Source organism: Tympanuchus pallidicinctus, unplaced genomic scaffold (genome assembly GCF_026119805.1).
Source record: "Tympanuchus pallidicinctus isolate F22 unplaced genomic scaffold, pur_lepc_1.0 scaffold3, whole genome shotgun sequence".
NCBI lineage: Eukaryota > Metazoa > Chordata > Aves > Galliformes > Phasianidae > Tympanuchus > Tympanuchus pallidicinctus.
This window is the reverse complement of record NW_026294747.1, coordinates 40,710,923-40,725,904: the sequence shown is the minus strand read 5'-3', so window position 1 is coordinate 40,725,904 and position 14,982 is coordinate 40,710,923. Positions and strand designations below refer to the sequence as shown.

The following is a 14,982-nucleotide window of genomic DNA, read 5'->3' as shown; positions in this document are numbered from 1 at the left end:
TCTGAGGACACCAGACACCAACCAACCTGAAAGTCCAGAACTTCAACTTTACTATTACTAGGAAAAGCTGCTAGACCAATTATATTCCCCACAATAATATACCCACAATGGATCACGTTAATGGTGAATTTTACTCCTTATGAGTATTAAAAACAACTAAGTTTAGCTACAAGAAAATGACTGCTTTCTTGATAGTTAAAGGACAGCAATGGTAGTTACTGCCACAAACAGAAGACTGTACAGGGAAGATCCCATCACAAGTCCTTCCACTTGCGTGTTCCAGACTCATGCCAAAACGTTGCTATCTAGATGCTAATGGAAATTAAAATCTTAATTTCAACTGCTATTCTGCATATGCTTCCTCTCATTCAGTGTATTTTTAATAAATTGATTTCCTTAATCTTATCCCCTTTAAAAAATGCAGGAAAAAGGAACATAATCTGTCCCCCCCCACTCTCCTAAAGGATCTTTATCTTTGTTAAAACAACCTTACAATGTCCCCCTTAATAATGTAAGATTTGTTTTGTTGTGCCCTACAGGGCCTCTGTATCCCCAGAATCCTGGGGCAATGGCAATGCTGAGCTGGCACACTAGCAGAAATGTCATTTTTTTTTATTTATTATGTGGTTCTGAGGGGAATCTATTATCTACCACTGAGATGTTGAAATAAGATGATTTATCTGCAAAGCACCTCTGTCTACCATCTAGAATATATATCTCTCATCACTGCAGGAAAGAGAATGAAGGGATGTTTTCATTTCTGGTGCCTTATATTTATAAGTTTATTCTTTTAAGCTTTGTAAGCAGATACCTGAGGGTGGGGAGCAGAGCTGCAGGGTGCAGAAAAGACAAGTTCTAATGCTTCTCTGTATTCTCCTGATCTCCCTAGAAAACCTTCCAATTTCAGAATGGACTTAGCTTCCCTTTAGTCTCATACATCCTGAAGAGCTCATGTGCAAATAGTAATTAGCTTAGGAATTAGCATTGTGCTGCAGACTCAGAGCCTCAATGTGCTGAGAGCACTGTGAAAGTGAATAGCATCAACAAATTGGGCTGGCAACCTGTTTATCTTAATTACCATAAATACCTCTGCCTGATATTTCAGGCTGGATGTCTACAACAATTTGAATGCATTTTTACAGTTAAGCAAAACTGCCCAGTGTGTGAGAAGTAAAGTAATATATCTACCAGCTCATTCACAATGACTCTGAATTATTTCTCTTCTTTCCCCTAAGGCACGGAGGAAAATTAAAGAGTTTAGTCCATGTTTTTATTTTTCTTGTGTTTTATCTGCAAAATTCACTACACAAGCCACTCTATGAAGCAGGGTAAGAGCTGCTAGCAAGTCAGAGCTGTCAGTAAGAAGGTACATTTGAAATATTTCTAAAACAATCTTACCAAGTATACTTTAATTTAATATATGTTTTATATATCTTACAAAAGTTTACCAAAACGTTGCAGGGACAGACATTTTGAAATACCCCTGCCAAAATTGTAATAGTCGCATTGCCCTCTAGTGCATACACGAACACATGACACTTTTCTGTGGGGGGAGGGGAGAAATTCTTCACTCTATAATTATCTTTAACGTTATTTGATGGTTTGCTGCATTTAATTTTGACAGAAATGTTATAGACAGTTTGTTAGCAATACATGACTAAATTCTTGCTTCTCCCAATCCCTTCTGGCAAATCTGAGAAACATCAATTTAATTGTGTAGCTGACAGAAATGCAGGTCATGTCTTTTCAAAACAAAATAAATAACATTCAGAATAATGCATTTGCAAAAACATCATACCTTTAAACCCACCTGCAGCACATCATGCATAAACCAGATTGTGCCTAAATTCATTACAGTATGAGGGCAAATAAAAATCTTCTAGACTAAATTCATTAGTCTGCATACACTTTTAAGTCAGGTGCCTCCTGCAGATAGAGAAAGATCAACATAAAGAAAAAAATGGGTACGTGCAGAATGGAGTTAAATTAGGCACAAAATTTGCATATCAAAATGAAAGCTATTGTAAAACATACTAGAAATGAACATTTGAGAGGCTATGGTTACAAACGAAACTCTTATTTTTTAACTGCCTAACTGTACAAGACTCTAAGTTTCTGGCCAACAATTTGTGGTTTTATAAACTTAGGGACATACATATTACATTTAATAAAACTAAGCTTCGTGCCAATTTCCTCTGGTAGCATATAAATTTTTGTGGAGAAAATACCTATATTTGTAATAGAAGTAAAAGAAAATTCTTTGCAATATATTTAAGTTTAAAAAAAATCTGCAGGTTACAATGAGAAATGGCCTAGAAATTCATTTATACCTACAAAATATGCTAATATTACATTGTGTACTACCATTGGGTATGGACAATGTATTTTCATTTTAAAAGTTTGATGGTGTGACACCATCAACTGTTCTCCACAAAATACCATTAAAACGTTGTCATGTGGTGAAATTACAGCAGCTCCCATTGTCAGAATTTCACAGTTTTTTCTCTCAAAGAGAAAACTACATAAAAAATTCTATCACATTTGCCATTATTTTTCAGATCAGGGATTGCAGCTCACAAAGTTGGAAAAGCAAGACAGTCATGACAGTCAAGCTGTTACGATATTCTCTCACGCAACACTAAAACATACAAGAGCACATATAGAAGATGTGCTTGCATCTGTACAAATATGAACGCTTGCAGAACATGAAGAGCCTGGAAAGATGAAATTTTTAAATAACACAGGGAAAGAAATGGCAAAAACGTTCATGGTGTTAGGGAAAGAACAGCTGTTGAAGGAGCCACTCTGCAGCCATCTGTCACAAAGCAACAATCCATAAAAGAATACTGACGGGAAGGTTCAACATTTCCTGCTATACCACCAACGTCTGCCTCTGACATCATGGGCCAACATAATAAATTAGGAGACACTACCTTCATGGCTGGACCCATATGTATAATCACACCTGGGAGCATTCTTCTTTAAGGTGGCTTCTCTCAGCTACCACGGAATGACTTCCTCAGCTTCAGATGAGACTCTAATCATACACAACTGCCAACAGTCACAGGTCCCGTGTTCTTTCAGTGGCATTCTTGAGCCTTCCTCTTTCATTTCAGAAAAGCTGGATGAGAATGGAGAGGCAATGTGGTCAGAAAAGAGACACATTCACAGAACGCTCCTGGCATGAGGGCGATGCTTGGTTCCATATTCCATTCAGATGATTTCACATCCTGTGTCTGTGTAGCATAACCAGTAGCAGAACTGTCCCTGGCGCAGCATCTAGCTACTATTCTCATTACCTTGGGAAGCAATTTTTCCTCTCTGCTTGCAAGGGAAGTACATTCCACCATCACGGGGAAAAAAACAGTCTTGATCTTTTCCCTGGGTGATTTCAGAACTTCAGTCTTCCAAATTCACATTCTCCACATCTTGTAGCTCTGCTAGATTCCTTTAAAGCAGATAGAGGTTATATCACTGAAGTGGAACCTCAGCACAGCTAGGAAACCTGATGAGAATTCCCCTTAATCGGATTAAAACATAAAGCTTCATAGCTCAGAATAGTTCTAAAATCAATATAGCTTTCCTTCAAAGCATCTTCAATGTTTTGAGGCCTGGATGGACTGACTGTGCACGTATTCACAATACTGAAGTGCTCACAAAAATGAGGATTTCGTGTTGAGTTGAGGAGATGCTGTTTCACCTGTGAATTAAAAAGCCAATTAAGGGACACATCTTTTGTCCAATTCAAGCACTTAACTCTTACCTAAATGAGCTTTCTGGCCACCCATTCAGAAAAGACAAATACTTCCTATGAGCAAGTACAATCCTCCATTCAGCATTAAGTTCTCTCAGCTGCTCCCTGATTTCCTTCCTTACTCACACTTTCATTGCCTGCTTAACTTCAGCTAATCTTCTTTGTGGACCACAAGACAGATTTGGTGCTTGAGAAATTTTAATGCCAAAACCTACGATTGTTCCCAAAAGCCTTACACATTTTCCCTCCCATTAAATTAAAATTTTGGGATAATAGTAGGGTAATTATACTAATAGTAGAAGTTTTTGACTTCCCAAATTCTCAGTAACATGTTTGTACAATCTACTAATAAAAAATTAGCAGAGTAGTGTGATTAGACTGGTATTTCACAGGTTGCAGAACTAGAAAGATTATCATGGTAGAAGGAGAAAATCAAAACTAAATGAACCATCAGCTGTGTCCTAGGTTCACAGTAAAAAAATCCCAAAGGGAGCAATTTCCAGAAAGAGACCTCTTCTCAGTGGCAGTCAGACCTTACCTGGAGTCTCGGAGAAATGGAGCCAGGCTCCACCTTTTCCCATCACACAGGTGAATTGCCTTCACCTGTGCTCCCACAGCTGACTCAGTCCTTGCATCAAGTGATTAAACAGTGGTTCAGGCCATGATTCAACAGTTCCCATACAATTTACTTTATCAGTACAGCAGTAATTTTTGATTTATTTTTCCCCAGAAATAAGCTTTTGGCAAACACTGTAATGCTGCTAGGGAATTTTCTTAGCCCTTCCAATAAGTCCAGAGTTGTGCTAATCATCTACACCCTATGAATTTCATTGTAATTTCTGTCTAATTGTCTCTACTCAGAAATGATTTAGAGAATATGATCTCTGCGTGCCAATATACATGCATATAAGAGAACATAAATAATGTTTCCAATGCTAATGCAATATGAGCAGCTAGGAAAAAAAAAAGAAAAAAGAAGAGAAACAGAACAAACATGATACTCTTTGCCCACGGCTCAGTGCTCTGTCTCTTCTTCACTAAATGCTGCTCTGTAGCAAATGTGCAGTCAAGTCAGTAGTAAATGGAACAGCAGAGTGATGGAGAATGTAAATTAAAGGTTTTACTGCAGTGATTGATTCTAGCTTTCCTAACCAAAATCAAAATAGTTTGGTATGAGTTTGACCTTAGGCTATAATTTCCTTTTTAACCTGTTGAATAAATACTGATCTTGGAATGGATCAAAGATTCCTGAAATGCTCAGATGAACTCATTTTACAAAATATTCCTGGTGATATTATGTTTGACAAAAGTAAATGAGAAGGGAAAAAAGGTAACAAATCTAGATACGGTGCACAGCAGCTCATATAATAAAAAAGATAATAAATAAATAAATAATAAAAATATATGTGACATAGAAATTAGATTTTGTTTATATCTTCTAAGTGTTGGTACCTGATTCTAAGACAATAAGGAGAAAGGCTAGCCATAAATGGATTAGTTCACCTGAAGAAGGGTTACTTACTGTGTTTACAGTGATGTCTTCACAAAAATCAGGAGGTGTCATATTGCTTTGCACTAGTTTATGTTCTGATCCTAATCTGATTCTAGGTATTTCTGCGTCAAGTTGCATAGATATAAGGATGATGGGAAGTGGAAGGGAAAGAACATTCAGTCTGTTTCTGTGAAATTGCTTATGATTTGCATTAGAGCAAAGAAGTCAGGTAATTGTCTCATAACTTTTGATTGCTGTGTGCTTTTTTCAATGTGTAAAATCTAGTTACGTTTTTTCTCTTAGTCTTGGACAAACTCACCTTCTCAAGTGAGATATTTCATCTGTCAACTCCTACACGCTGCAATTGACATCTAATTATCCCAATTTTGCAAGGATGATGGCAAACCAAAAGAGTACATGGGTCATACAGAAAAATTTTTAATTGAGTTAGAGATCTTCTTTATTCTATTTCTGTCATTTTAAGCACCTGACAAATATATGCTTATTAGTACAGAGAGGTATCATATAGTTCTGACAGAATGCCCTGACAGGCCAAGTTGAACACTGTGTAATTTGCTTGACCTTAAAAGAGAGGAACAGTTTATTTTCGTTTAATTTTTTTTTTCTAAGCTGTTTTCAAACACTGGGAAGGTGCAGAATATTTCAAAGACTATATGATAGAGGCAAGTGGTCCAGCTGTCTTAAGAAATCAAGTTCCTCAGTTTCCCCAATAAGTTAAAGGTTATTGCTCACTTCCACAGCGGGACAGCTAGAGAAGGCAGATTAAAAGAGGTATAAAAGGCATCCTGTCTGATAGCAAAGTGAATATACAGATACCAACAAAATATTAAGAAGCTATGTATTTTTTAACCCTAACCAGCAACATGAAAATAAATTCATTCTACAAGAATGTTTCATGTATTTTTGTAAACCTAAATGTATCCTCTACAGCATAGGTTTTTGTTCCACTGAAAAGGAATTTCTGCAGAAGGTTCTTCTGCAAATGACAATACAAACTCCAGGTGTCTAATGTCTTTTTAGCTTCAGCCTTCACTAGGAATACCAAAAGGAATCAAACTATTAACATAACTGAAAGAGTGACAAGAAGTTAGAAATTCAAGTTATTCAGCATTATTCGAATCTCTGACAGCAAGACACATATATTAAATCTGTTGCCTAAATTTACATAGTATGACTAGTAGCCATAGAGACTATATTAAAAAAAAAAGATTTGAGATGAAAAACTGAAGTGGTGTAGATCAGTTGGAGTTCACAGAATACTGAAAAAAAATAATGAAATACATAATTAGTAATAAAAAGATAAGTAAGAGGTGACGTGAATTTGTCAGGAAAACATAACGGCCTTGAGCTTTCCTGCATACATAGATTTTCATCACATACAAAGTTTAATAGATGAACATTATTAGAAACAAAGTATTCAGATATTCTAATGGGTTAAAAAAAAAAAAAAAAAAAAAAAAAAAAAAGGAAAAAAAAAGGAAAAAAAAAAGAAAAAAGAAAAAGAAAAAAAGGAAAAATGTATACCTAAAATCCATACATTCCATCAATCAGTCCAGAATTTTCCATTAACGAGGAATACCTATACAAAAAATTAAACCTAGCACAACTGTGTGACAGAGCACATGTGAAAGTACCAGGTGGCTTTGTACTATTTTTCAGTGTTTTTGCTAGTACAGAGATTAACCTTCTTAACCCACTGTACTGCTGTTTCTGCATCCAGCAGCAAAATAACATTTAGAGGACTACTCATAGTCTTATCTCTATGCTATTTTCTCCATTGTTTTCCAAATGTGTACCTGAAACACATTTTTATTCTTAAATATTTTTCACGCAGTGATCATTTCTGTCTTTTATCTCATCAAAAACATCTCTAAGCATCATCATCCTTTTCTTCTTGTTGATCTTTTTTAAAACTGTTCTTTTCCTTCTAGACGGATAAGCTTATGCTTCACATGACTAATAGTTGATCTTTTTTTTGTTCTCACAGGCACCTTTTTTCCTCCACCTGAAATATGTAACTATAAGTAAACAAGGACTGATGCTGTACTGTTTGATATTTTATCTAGAACCATCTTCCTCTATATTAAATCCCTTTTTCTGTATATAAAGTCATACCTATAACCTTGCAAAAATCTCTCTAAACAAGTGGGAAAGAGACATTTTGTTTTAATTTCCAAAACAGTTTGCCTGGGATAGACTGTTGCTAAAAAGTGAAACCACAAAAACTGGCATCTGAATAAATTCTTCAGCTGGAAACACGAATAACAGAGTAAAGCACAATGGGTAAGTAAAGATACTAGGTGCAGCAATTTCTTGTATCAGAAGCAAGGTTGAAGGACAAAGTTAAAGAAGATCCAGCTAGACTTTAAGTCTACATACCATACCAGCCACATACCATTTTGTACCTTTTTTTTTTAATACTTCTGCATTAGGTTAGCCTGCAGCTATGAATCTCAACTCAAGTGTTATTGAAAATTCATACATAGGCAAAAAGAAAAGTGTTCCAGAGGTGTACCATCCCCAACAGAATAATGTTCTCAAGTTCCATGTGCATATTTCCCAGCAAACCTTTCATATCATAAATCACTTCTTACTATTTGAGATGTGTCCTTAAGAATTCTCTTAAATATATGAAGGCTATCTCTGATAAACATGAACAGTGCATTTGAAATTAATCTTCATGTATTTGTTGTTCAACAGATCTTTCACCACTGATTATTTTTGATTAACATGTGGATAAAGTCACAGTGTCTAAAAATTCAATGCTCCTTTTCTTCAATATTCACTTCTGCTTAAGATCCTTCTGTAAATGCTCCCTAACAGTTAACTGCCCGACAAGTTAATGGAAATAAAATGTGGGGAAAAAAAACGTGACTTTATTTAAACATTTGAGTGGACATTAATAGAAATATTTTGCAGTAATAATTACCTTGTGATAAATGAATCTATTAAATACAAAAGATGAGTAAGTATTTTATTCCTAAATATTAATTTTATCCATGCCCATACTGACCTTAGAAATAGGAATTGAACATGAGCATTTTTTGCCCTACTACTAGATTTAATGCAACAATTAATATATATTCAGAGGTTCATCAGAAGGTGAATTATGGAGGTACAATTATTAGAATTCACTTTAAAATGTGGTATGACTTCAGCATTTACAGTAGAATATTGTATGCTTTATCTACAAGTTTCACATGGGTTTTGTATATGTATTAATTAGAACAGATAGTATGAAAAAATTAGAAAAAAATTTATTATAGGTTATTCTTTTGAAATTATTTTTAGGGGTGTACTTACAGAAGGCTATGAGATTTTTTTTTTCCTTTTTCCAATTATGGTGCAATATTCTTGTAGCGATACTTCAAATTTCATTCCTGATTAAACCTTCAAAGTAGGAGAAATAGTTTACAAAAATAGAAGAACTTCAGCTAGCTGATTTAATTCCTATAACCTCTATGTGTTGTTTTGTGGGTGGTTTTTTTTTTTCTTTTCTTTTTTTTTTTTTTTTACTGTCTTATCCATTCTTATCCACTTACAGGAATGCAGGATGGCAGCCTACTTTTCACTTTGATTTTGTTTTGTTTTGTGTGGAAAGACCAGCAGACATATTTCTTATTTGGAAGATAGCCTGCTATACAAATATCTGTGAAGTAGAATGAAAATGAAGTGGACTTAATATAAGGATTCAACTCACCTGATTGAAAGGCTCTAAATTCAAAATTATTTGTATAATTCACAGATGTATTTTTATCATCACTTTGTCAAGCAGTTATGACATGTAATTGATCAATCTGCACCACATAGAACAAACCCAGTATTTCTGACATTCCAAAACTTAATTTTCCTTATTAGACACACAATGGCTTTCACTCAGATTCTTATATAACTGTAATTTGCACAATTGGAGATCAGTGAAGCATTAACAAATATCTTTACGCATTCTAAACTGACCAAACAGATTCTGAGAATAAATATAAAGTATTCAGTGGATGTTATCAGAAGAATTTATTAAGAAGTTTTACTTTTTCTTGATTTTATTTTCTTTGAGTAATTAATAACAAAATAAAAAAGCTGAATTAGTGTATAGTATACATTTGGAGTTTTCACAACCTCACACCACTATTATTTGAAGACTGATGAAGTTGTTGGATTACAATTCAGCAGATATATTATATATTTCTGACTGGTTCACATTTTTTTTTTTTTTTCTAAAATTATATTCCTTATCTCATCTACAAAGACTATTAATTAGGTTAATTTACAAGTTTTTATGAGCGTTTTGAAATCTCACCATTGATGACAATATATCTTAGTTGGAACATTTTATCCTTATATAATGCATTCTGATTACTGTAATCATGGCAATAAAGATTTGTATATGATTTGACCTTTTAAATTAGTACTTATTTTCATCAGCAAGATCCCTTTGTAGAAACTTCTGTGTTTTTCAGATGTTACCAAATACTTCTTATGTTGTCCATGAACGATATGTTGTCTCTGTTATAAACTTATATAAAAATGACATGAATTTGAAGCAATTACATAAAGAAATAAAATGGCTCCTATTTTCAAAACAGAATTACAGCTACTTTTTAAATCAACAAGGATGTGTATATTAATTACCTACTCCCTTGGAAGTTATTTAAAATTATGCTGTATACTCACACAATGTGTACAGAAATACTGTAGCTATGTTATAGGCAGGCAGCTAGGAAAACATTTATATGTAATTCTGCTAAGTCATATAGTCATATGGTTTCCTAAGAAAAAGCTAATTCCCTCTTCACCCATCAATATGTCACGATTTTATAATTTTTGGTCAGCATTTCAAATCATAACATCATGCAGTGCATTAGAAATTAAAGTGTTAATGCTGCAGTTCTTTCGATTGCCAATAGTTCTGGTTACATGTCTTAGAAGAGAAGAGTGAATTACAACTTTCAGAAGACTTCATTTTTCCATTTTCATTCTCTGTTTGGAGGGAAAGATAAAACTGCTGGGAGTCATAAAACTGTCTTTCTGCTCTCTTTGCTTCCTGGCCATCTTGCCTACAGCATTAAAAAAGATTCCAGTTTCAGAAACTCCCTCTCATTTTATTTGTTAGCATCAATTTCAATCACATTGTATTATATTGTATTATCTAACATTCTGTTATTGTATTTAGTAAATTAAGTTTTTTTCCCTTAGATCGTTGCTGCTGTTTTCCTCATCTAGGTCCATCTCCCCACCTTTTTCCCTACCCCTCTTACCCCTTTCCAGGGGCTTGGGGCCAAAGGGACATTTGCCCCCTGTCACAGAACTAGAGTGAAGTAAGCCAAACCATTACATATTCAAATTTTCCTCTATATTTTATTTTAAAAAATCCTGTTAAAACACAAAACAGATAAAATCAAGTTAAGAAGCTATACATTTGTTTAGACTATATATTCATACAAGAAGACAAAACTGATAAATTAATATTCTTTCCCTCTCTTTCATCTTCTAATTTCACTGCCTCGGAGTCTTCAAAATCTCAGTCCAGATCTGTGAACATCAGAGACAAGTGTAGTAAGTAAAATAAGAGAAAGAACACTGGCTAAATGCCCTTATTTGCTCAGCTACATAGGTGGTATAGTCTTGAATTTTATAGTGAAGAGGGGAATTTCATGATATATCTACATCACTGTGCCACACAAAGTCATGGTCTAGATTGGTGTTACTTATCAGCCTGCTGATATTCCACATAAAACTTCCAAATTCATTTCAGTTAATCTGATCAATCTCCCCTAACTCCTTCTATTTTATTTTCACATTTACTACTGAGGTGCTTTTGATAAAGCTAAGTATGCTACAACAAAATTTAAAGACATGTTTTGCATATTGAGCTAGTCTGAACTAGGAGGCAAACTATCACTCACTACATATAAAGCAAACAAATCGATTGTCCATGAGACCTACAGTACCGTTGCTTCAGAATGCATGAAAAAAAATGCTGATGGAATTTTTAAAATTAATTATCTATTTTTACTCAAAAATATATTTAATAAAGGTACTTAAACAGCAAGAAAGTCAGCTGTATAATTACAGCTATTCAAATATTTCTCTCTGGAAACTTCTTTACATCCTTGGAAGGCTAGCACTGTATTACGTTTGCACATAACTGTCCTTGCGATTAATTATTTGATATTCAGTAGTTTCTCCCATTAAAGCAAAATCTCTGCCAAGTTTCATAGCACGAATAATCTTTGAATTGTAATGCAGTCTACTTAACTCAGTCTTTCTGGCCAAATTTAAACTAAACACATGCCACTTTCTATTTAAGAATGCACTATTGCACTGAGTTAAGGTTTTGCCTAAATCAGGATTCTCCTTTAGTAAAGGAGGTAAAACACCACTACTTTCCTTGCAGCTTCTAAGAAATACAAAATCATAACAATCAGAAGTTAACTATCATGTTAGATAGTTAGATAGGTTAGATAGTGTCATGATAACAAAAAGCATTAAACAGTACAAAGAACTGGAAGGAGTGGGGTGGAAAAAGTTTGAATAAAAGGATAATGGTTGTAAAAAAATGACAAACCTGTCTGTAGGAATGGAAAATAAGAAACCAGGTATGTCTTCAAAGCAATGCTCTGGAAGAAGGAGGCTAAATGAAGAGAAAAATTTTGAAAAGTTAGTTAAAATTGTGGGAATAAGAAAAAGAAGAGATTGTGATAAGACGTTAAGGGAATAAGTAAAGGAGCTGAAATTAGAGTGAAGCATAGAAGTGTAGTTCTGAAAGTTGAAATCTGAGCAGAAAGGAAGAACAACTGCACTTTTATGAATATTACCCACAGAGGAGTTTGTACCAAGTACCAGAGGACATGATTCTTCTGCTGTGTGAAAGCATGCTCTGCTTTTGTTGGGAAGCAGATTAAAAATTGAGGACACAAAATCTGAGAAGTAAAATAGAACTCGTGTTTTCCCTGGAATAAAAATAAATAAAATATTCTTTCAGATTGCCTCAATAGTGCTTTGTGATACACTTTTGGAAGATGCATTGCAAGGTCAATGTAATAAGTATTCTCTCATATGTACCATCAATGTTTATTTTTAGTTTGGGACTGGTGAATAAAGCTTTAATGGGATTTTAATGGCATGTTGGACATATTTCAATGTCTAGAGATGTGGCATCATGTCCAGAAGTGTCATTATCTGGATTAATTATCAATACTAGGCAGATATCATTAGGGAGATGTGAAAATGAGAGAGGTAGTAAATGAAATTTGCTGTGCAGAGAAATAAATAAGAACATCTGAGAAGCCACCAATAGGTATTTCAAAAATGTTTTCAGTTTGATAATTTTCATACTTGTTACTTCTTCCACTACTCCAGAATATGTCCTGACTAAAAGTATTCCCTCCAAGCTAGTATAAACCAGATTCATTCTTCAGAGAAGTAACATATTTATATACAACTGACAGTACCTAATTTGCTTATTTGGGTAACGGCTTAATTTGAAACCTTAAGAAGCCTCTGCGCTACATTCACCAGCAAACATATATCAGCAGTAAATTTCCCTTGCTGAATTTTTTAACAAGTGATAGCATTAGTGTCATGTGTCATTAGTGTCACACGGGCTGATAAAACATATTGTAAGTATGCCCTACTATGAATGATGCAATCTATCATAAATACGACTTAAAAAATCTAAAGACTAGTTGCATCAAGGGGTATGCATCTCAAAGCTCTGCATGCTTTTGCAAAACATGTTTTAACTTTTTTTTTTTTTTTTGATCAATGTAGTTAAAATGACTTTAAAATGGAGAAGAATTTTTATGTTCAAGACTTAGATAATACTGCATTTATGACAACGTTGTTTAAACAGTCTGCATTTAACAGTATTTATTTTAATATAGGCAAGCATAGGCATAAGTGGAAGAAGAAGTTAGCTCATCATTTCCCATAAAAGGGGGAGATCTGTGAGAAACTAAGATCAGAAAGGGCCTGTGGTTCATTTGGTTACTTGTTTCCACATGAGTTTTCAGTGCAAGAATGTAATAAAAACAAAACACTGCATGGACATACAAGCAAAGTTAGTGCAACATAAAGATTTATTTAAAGGGCCATATTAAGTAAAAATAAGGCATTTATACTGCTTTTACACTCTTAAAAATACAATTCCTGTTCTCACAGTATTTTTTGTTCTCTTCAGAGTAGTACATTTCTATTCAGAAATATAATGTTAAATTGCAACACCTTGTCTGTACTTATTCTCCTATCTGCCTGAGAAAGTATTAAAGAACTACCTGTAACACAAACTCATACAAGTTTCATTGTTGAATCTTTGTAAATTGAAACTAGAATAATTCTCAGAGAGAAAATATCTTCCTGAAATGCGTATCCTACTCCGGAAAGAATATAATAAATATATCACTAAATACACTGTAGCTCACTGGAAGTATGCAGAAAAAATTAAATGTCTGTCCAACTTGCAATATGCATGGAGTTTGAGGAACCTTCCCAAGAACACAGTCAGTACTTCACTGTCAACTTTCTACAACTTTTCAATTTTAGCTTTGTCTCTGTTAATACAAGACTATTGAAGATGTTTAAGGCTTACACAAAATAGTCATGCAGCAAGGATTTTGAAGAATTAATTGTTCTTGCCTCTGTATAGAAAAGGTAAATATTTTTGAAAACACAGAGGTGCTCTGGCTTAAAATATAGCAAGTTACGATTATACAGGACTCTTCATCTAAGGAGCTGAAAATGATATTAATACCAAGTTAAAACCAAAACAAAAATTATTTCCATGTCCAGATTAATTTATCATGTTTTGTAGTATACCCTTTAGACACCAAAAGCTCTCACATACTAAAAATAGATAAAAACACCAGAATCTCAGAACACAAAAGACAGGTCTAATTTTAGTATAAGTAGTTCCTATCTTTATAGTAATCTGAAACTTCACAGCAGCAGACCCTTAAGATGTTATGTGGTTGACATCTATTCTTTTTTTTTTTTATTATGAAATCCATTTAAGAATCTGGAGCATTTACAGTCTAAGAAAGAAAGGGAAGCTAAAAAAAAAAAAAAAAAAAAAAAAAGGAGAAAAGGGCTATAAATAAACTCTGTGACTTATTTCCCCTTTGTTGAAAGATGAAGATATTGACTCCCAAGGATTCTATATAAATGCTGATTTTATCTATCAACAGGCCTTTGACCTTGGTAAGGTTGACAATTACACCAATCAAATGGATGAAAAAGACTCTCAGATGAAAAGGGATTTCGTCCACCATAGATCAATAGGTCATCAAAAGTGAGACATCAAACCTCAAATGGACTATGTTAAGGAAGTTTTGAGTTTAAGTGAAAAGGAAGTACAGAGCCAGAAATCAGCAACGTGGATTAGCAAAGTGAGAAACTCTATACACTTCCACTTGTCCAGTTATGTCTGAGAGTTTGGTATCCTGCCTCTCCAGTTTATTTCAGTTTTAATTATTGATAAAGTGATGTTATCAAGTGAAGATACTGTTAACAGTAATTGTACACATCCATGAATTCCCAATCCAATTGTGGAAAATTAGTGATTTTTAAAATCTTTATCTTGATATTTACATTTACATTTTTATGTAGTCTTCTTCAGCATCCAACTCCCAGTATGTTTTAGTGTAATTATGCAAAGTTCATGCTGTCAACACCTAAGAAATATTTGTGAACCAAAAAAATCACCTTGAAAACATAGAGA

At 34.0% G+C, this 14,982-nt stretch overlaps 1 long non-coding RNA gene across 1 annotated transcript; it reads right to left on the bottom strand.

Annotated features, from left to right (window-relative positions):
* Nucleotides 1-1,267: 1,267 nt before the first annotated feature.
* LOC128085729 (uncharacterized) lies at nt 1,268-3,791 on the bottom strand. Its single transcript, XR_008209066.1, has 2 exons — nt 2,934-3,791; nt 1,268-1,926 (listed from the first exon to the last, which is right to left on the bottom strand). It is a non-coding gene; the product is annotated as an uncharacterized LOC128085729 (long non-coding RNA).
* Nucleotides 3,792-14,982: the final 11,191 nt, after the last annotated feature.